Source organism: Morone saxatilis, unplaced genomic scaffold (assembly GCF_004916995.1).
Source record: "Morone saxatilis isolate NCDOM2014 unplaced genomic scaffold, NCSU_SB_2.0 Contig5, whole genome shotgun sequence".
Taxonomy (NCBI): Eukaryota; Metazoa; Chordata; class Actinopteri; family Moronidae; genus Morone; species Morone saxatilis.
The window spans coordinates 25,528,556-25,533,894 of NW_023340095.1; the positions used below are offsets into that span (position 1 = coordinate 25,528,556).

Here is a 5,339-nt window from a genome sequence, read left to right on the forward strand (position 1 = left end):
AAAACAGGTCCATTTACCATTTACGAATGAATGAATGAATGAATGAATGAATGTGTGCGGATGGATGAGTGTGGCATGTAGTGTACAGCACTTTGAGTGGATGAAAGACTAGAAAGCCACCGTGTTTTTGACGTGTTTGGCAGCCGCTGTAGTTTCTCCTTTGAACTTAGAACAGGAGGGTGAAGCAAAGGGGTCGTATGTAACTACACCACTATATGTCACATAATCCTACACACTGGACCTTTAAGCTACTTCTTGGTAGGCAGGCGACAATATGAAAATTTAATTTCACAATTGTCAAAACAATTGCGATTCATGATATTATCACAATGATCACTGGAATTTCTGCTCATCCAGTTTAACTCTATTGTGGGGATACAATGGGCAAACAGAGCCTTTAGCCATAGTAGTCCAGCAGTGAGTCCATTTCCATTAGACCCCATATTAAAATGTCCAACTTTACAACAGAAATAAACTATGTTTACGGTCTGGTACAAAAAACAGTTTTGGTAATTATAGCTAATTTCCCCGTTCATGACTGTACAGAGGGCAAATTTTTATATTTATTTATTATTTATTTAAATTATATTAAGGCTTAGGGTTGTGCGTAATTAAAGGTGTGACAGGCGCGTGGATTTTTGGATTAGCCTGGACCCAATGGAGTCAGGACTTCCGAACTGGCAACGCCAGAGCTGACCACGCTGAGCTCTTCAGAAACCTATAGGTGACGTCTAGGAGACTCTGTCCGTGTTTTATACAGTATCATTGACGTGCATAAGAACAACATTTGAGCAGCAATGCGAACTGTGTGACCGCAGATTGTTGTACAAAGACTTGTACTGTATAAACAGTGCAGGAATGTGGAGGCTGAGCAGCTGAGACACAAGAATGTTTCCTGCCTACTCATTAACACAGAGTTCTGTCATCTAACAACACTACAGCAGGACGACAGGGAGCGGAGGAAGGAAGGAAGGGTAAGGAAATGAAAGAAAGAAAAAAGTCATATTAAAATCGGTTTAAATTTAGTTACTTTCAATTTGATCAGTGTTTAAAACAAAAACAAGCAACAGGTTCATTTATTCTCTTCCTTCTCCTCTGTAGATAGTTGCATCTGCTAAGTACCAGTTAGGCACTCGCAAGATAATGGTGAACAGTAAAGACAAAGTTCACAAGATAAGCACAAGCGAGCATTTCAATTATGCTGGAAACAGTAGCTTAGGTGGTGGTAGAGGATGAGGGTGAAACTCCATCTGTGTATAACGCAGTTTGCTGCAAGTCTGAGAGGAAGGTTGATAAAACTGGGTCTTTTTTCAAAGGTTCAAAGTTTCCGAAAAACGTTGCTGGAGTACAGACTCAAAAATAAAAAAGACCACGTCCACTAAGTTAGTGTTCAATGAAACACTAACTTCCAGGGGAAAAGGCCTGAGGCTTTATTTCATGCAACAAATCTCACATATTAGCTGGGTGTGTTCATTGTGTAGGCTGTCATTTACTTCCTAACTGATCGTGAGACGAGACGCGTCAAGAGCTCAGTGGCTTACCACCTCAACCAACAACTTCCTGTGGTAAAACCCGGTTTAAACTGTTCACTTCAGCAGCACAAGAGTCTAACATTTCTCACTGTATCATGTAGCCTAGAATAAAATGATTTCACCTGTCCTGTGGTATACTGTTTGAGGTTTTTTGTTCTTTTGATTCCAGCTGAATCAATAAACATAAAAGAACACAAACTACACATAAAAGATCTGTAGTGAACCTAAACTGCTGACTCTTCATGTCAGTTCTTCCTCTGGTTCTTATGGTTCAAATCTAAATTCTTCAGTTCATCAATCAATTCATCAATTCTAAATTCAGGTCGTCTGGTTGTGTCTGCCTAAAGATCTAAAGTAAGTATATACTGACTGTATATGTGTGTGTGTGTTGCAGCTGCATCCTCTGGTCATGCAGGAAAAGGCGAGACTCCTCCCTGCAGTACAGTAATGACAGGCTTTGAACCACACACACACATTCATAAGTACTCACATGTGTACGTTTACAGGCACATATGAATGAAAACATATGAAAACACCACTTTATAGGCAGTTTTCTTACATTTGGTGATGATGGATACCAAAGTCCTGGTACTCTGATCACTTATCTGCTATGAAACCTGACGAAATACATTTTATTTTATCCAGAAATAAACATTCTGGTTGCTAATCAGGAACTATTCACTCACTTTGTCTTATACCAGGTATAAAAGTCCTCAAGCAAAACAAATCTGCTATAAATGTAACAAACCATGTTATAACATTATAATAACCCTTCATTCAAAGGCTTTTGTGGCTGTATGCTGACATGTAAAAACAAACCTGACAGACTGCGGTTCGTCACTGACATTTGGTCCACAGTGCAGATGTGGAATCAAACTCACTGAGCTGTTGGACAGGGTTGTCCTTGCTGACTACAAAGGAAACAGCCGGCTCTCAGATGGGTGGAGTCAGGCCAGAATGCTGAAGGTGCTCCTGGGAGAAAAACTGGCTGCCTAAGACTCAGTTTGTGCTAATGATGAGGATGATGAGGATTATAACCTGCTTTGTTTCAGTAGCTGCAGCTGTCAGCGACCAGCTCTGAGTTACCAGCTAAGTTACAATACCACCAACAACTTTACTAAAGCCGCTTCATGGAGACAAATCAGGGCCAAATGTTACTGCATGTAAGGACCGCACAATGTGATAAAAATATATAACAGATTATAATTATAGGCCTACACTATATAACAATACTACACTCTACAACCCTTGCTCAATGTCCTGCCCACAGCACTATTTGATTGGTTACAACTTATGAGTAATAGCCTGTCAACACTGAAGGCTGCTATGCCACAGACAGGCAGAGGCTGGAGCTGATCCGGTGAGTAGAGCAGTGTGTGGAGGAGAAGGCAGCAGCTGAAGTCACAATAAACATCACAATCTTATGATCGGTTTCTATGACAACAAGCTATAGTTTCAGTTTCCCAGTTAGATTTCTGAAAATACCCAAAGTCACAGGCTCCAGGATTTAACTCAATGGACACAAAAGCGATAGCTTTAAACTCATGACATAGAAGACTATTTTGGCCCAAACATTTAGCCACCAGTGTGTCCTGATATTAACTCGCAAATGTGAAATCTACTCTTATTTGGTGCTTGCCAGGTGTTAATTTGGGTCCCTGAGTGGGTATGATAATTTCTGTATCATATTCAATTAAAAAAACTATTAAGCTTATGATGATGTGACACTTGTTGTGGTACCAAATAAACATGTTTTCTTACATGGAGCAGCTGTCAGAGGTAGAGCAGGTCGTCCACTAACGGTTAAAACTTGGACATGCAGCAGGAGGAGCCAAGGATTCTGTATAGTGGACAACCTGCTCTACATGTCATTGTTTCACTTTGCATTTCTTGTTATTTCTTTCATGTTCCCCAATAAAATACACCTTCAATAATGCTTTTCCAGTTCCACCTGGTAGAGCTTCAATCCCCATGTACAGAAGCTGAGTCCTTGCTGCAGCGGCCATGGGTTCAGATCTGACCTGTGACCCTTTGCTGCGTGTCATCCCCTCTCTCTGTCCCCCTCCTTTCCTGTCTGTCTTGAGCTGTCCTATCCAATAAAGGCAAACAAGTTTTCCCTCTTCAACACCATGAAAGCTGAACATGTGCTGCTCTGCATGTACCAAATGTTCTCATTCATTTTCACCTGGAACTGAAAGAAAAACCCATGGAACAAACTGTAATAACTGGGCTATCATTGTCTTTTCTGAGTCAGCTAAATGTAGGCAGTAAGAAAGAATGGAAGGTACAGGATGAAGGAGGAAGAACAGACAGAATGACAGAAAGTGAAGTGAAGGATCACTGTCACCATGACAACCATGTGGAAGTTTCTGCATGGATGGATGGATGGAAGTGTTGTCAGATCTAAACATAGATGCAGCGTGTGTGTATGTCTGTGTGTGTAGGTTGTGGCAGATGGACGTGGGTGGAGAAATAGGTCACGTAGAATTCCTGTGGGAGGACCAGCCATTTACACACACACACACACACACACACACACACAGAAGCACATTCACAAAAAAAAAGAAAGATTTGCTTTATAAGGTCTGTTTATGGGAGACAAACACAACACACTCAAATTGTTTTGCTGTGCTACTGGAACATTCTTAATCCAGCAGGAGGTTAGGCTCCACTTTACTCTACTGAGGGCATATGAAGACACTGTGGGTGGAACTGACCTATCAGTTAAGTACACAGTACAAAAGACTCTGTAGACCGCCAAAAAGTAAAAAGGTTCGGTCTTCTATACGTCACAATTGTCTCTGTTGCTGTGCTCATTTCGTTAAAAAAAAAAACTGTGACAAAAAATGTTTTTCAGCTTCCTTTTTTAATGAGTAAGACGACCTAACAACAGATCTCTGACAATAAAAACTAGGACCAAATGTATGTTTTGTTTTTGTTGTTGGTGGGTATGAGACAAATAAAAGATGCACAATGTTTTGCCCTAAAGTGGGAAGATATAGACTAAATGAACAAACAAATTAGTCCAAACATGTTCTTTATTGTTTCTTTGTTTTTGTTTTTCTGTGACTATCAGATTGATGAAAAGTGAGTCGGCTGAGACTCTTCTCAGTCTGTTTCCTTTGTTAAAGCACACCCCATACTGCATTGTTGAGGCTGATATATACACCTATAAAGATATAAAAAGTATTTGCCTCTTTTGGAGTTTCTCATGTCCTAATGTCTAACGTCAATGTCTTATTCAATCAAAGTGGCTTTTTGTCACTGACTAATAGAAAAAGACCCTTTATGTCAAAGTATAAAGATCTCTATAAAGTGTTGGACCAAGTGGGTTTGATAAAGTGTTGACAGACGGAATACCACATTGTTGGTTTGGGGCATTTCATGGAATTTGTTGACAGTAAGAAAAGTATCTAATACCAAACTGATCCTTTTATGAGAAAAACAATTTGTTTGATTTTTCACTCTTCTTCTTCCCTCTTCCCCGTCAGAAGTCCACCGCCCTGTCTGGTCTTCCTCGCTCCATTTGTCTCTGAATCTCTATGTTTTGTTCTCCCTACAACCATCACAAGCTGTTACATAACAGACAGGGAGTGCTTCGAGTGAACATCCACCCACATCACTTTGCATGTAGAAGGTTTAATTCTCTGTAAGGAACACAACAATCTGTGTGTTTGTTTTCATGTCTAACAATATACTGGTTCGTCACTCGTCCCACTTTCCTGCCTCCTTGGATGGAAAAGTAGGACAAGAACACCCGTAAAGATCAGTCTGCTTCTGTGTGTGCCATCTAAACACACACACACA

At 40.4% G+C, this 5,339-nt stretch overlaps 1 protein-coding gene across 1 annotated transcript in view; it reads right to left on the reverse strand.

Annotated features, from left to right (window-relative positions):
• LOC118338670 (leucine-rich repeat and calponin homology domain-containing protein 1-like) overlaps positions 1-5,339 on the reverse strand; it is a gene marked incomplete at its 3' end in the record, with an annotated part of 23,180 nt that overhangs the window by 7,689 nt on the left and 10,152 nt on the right.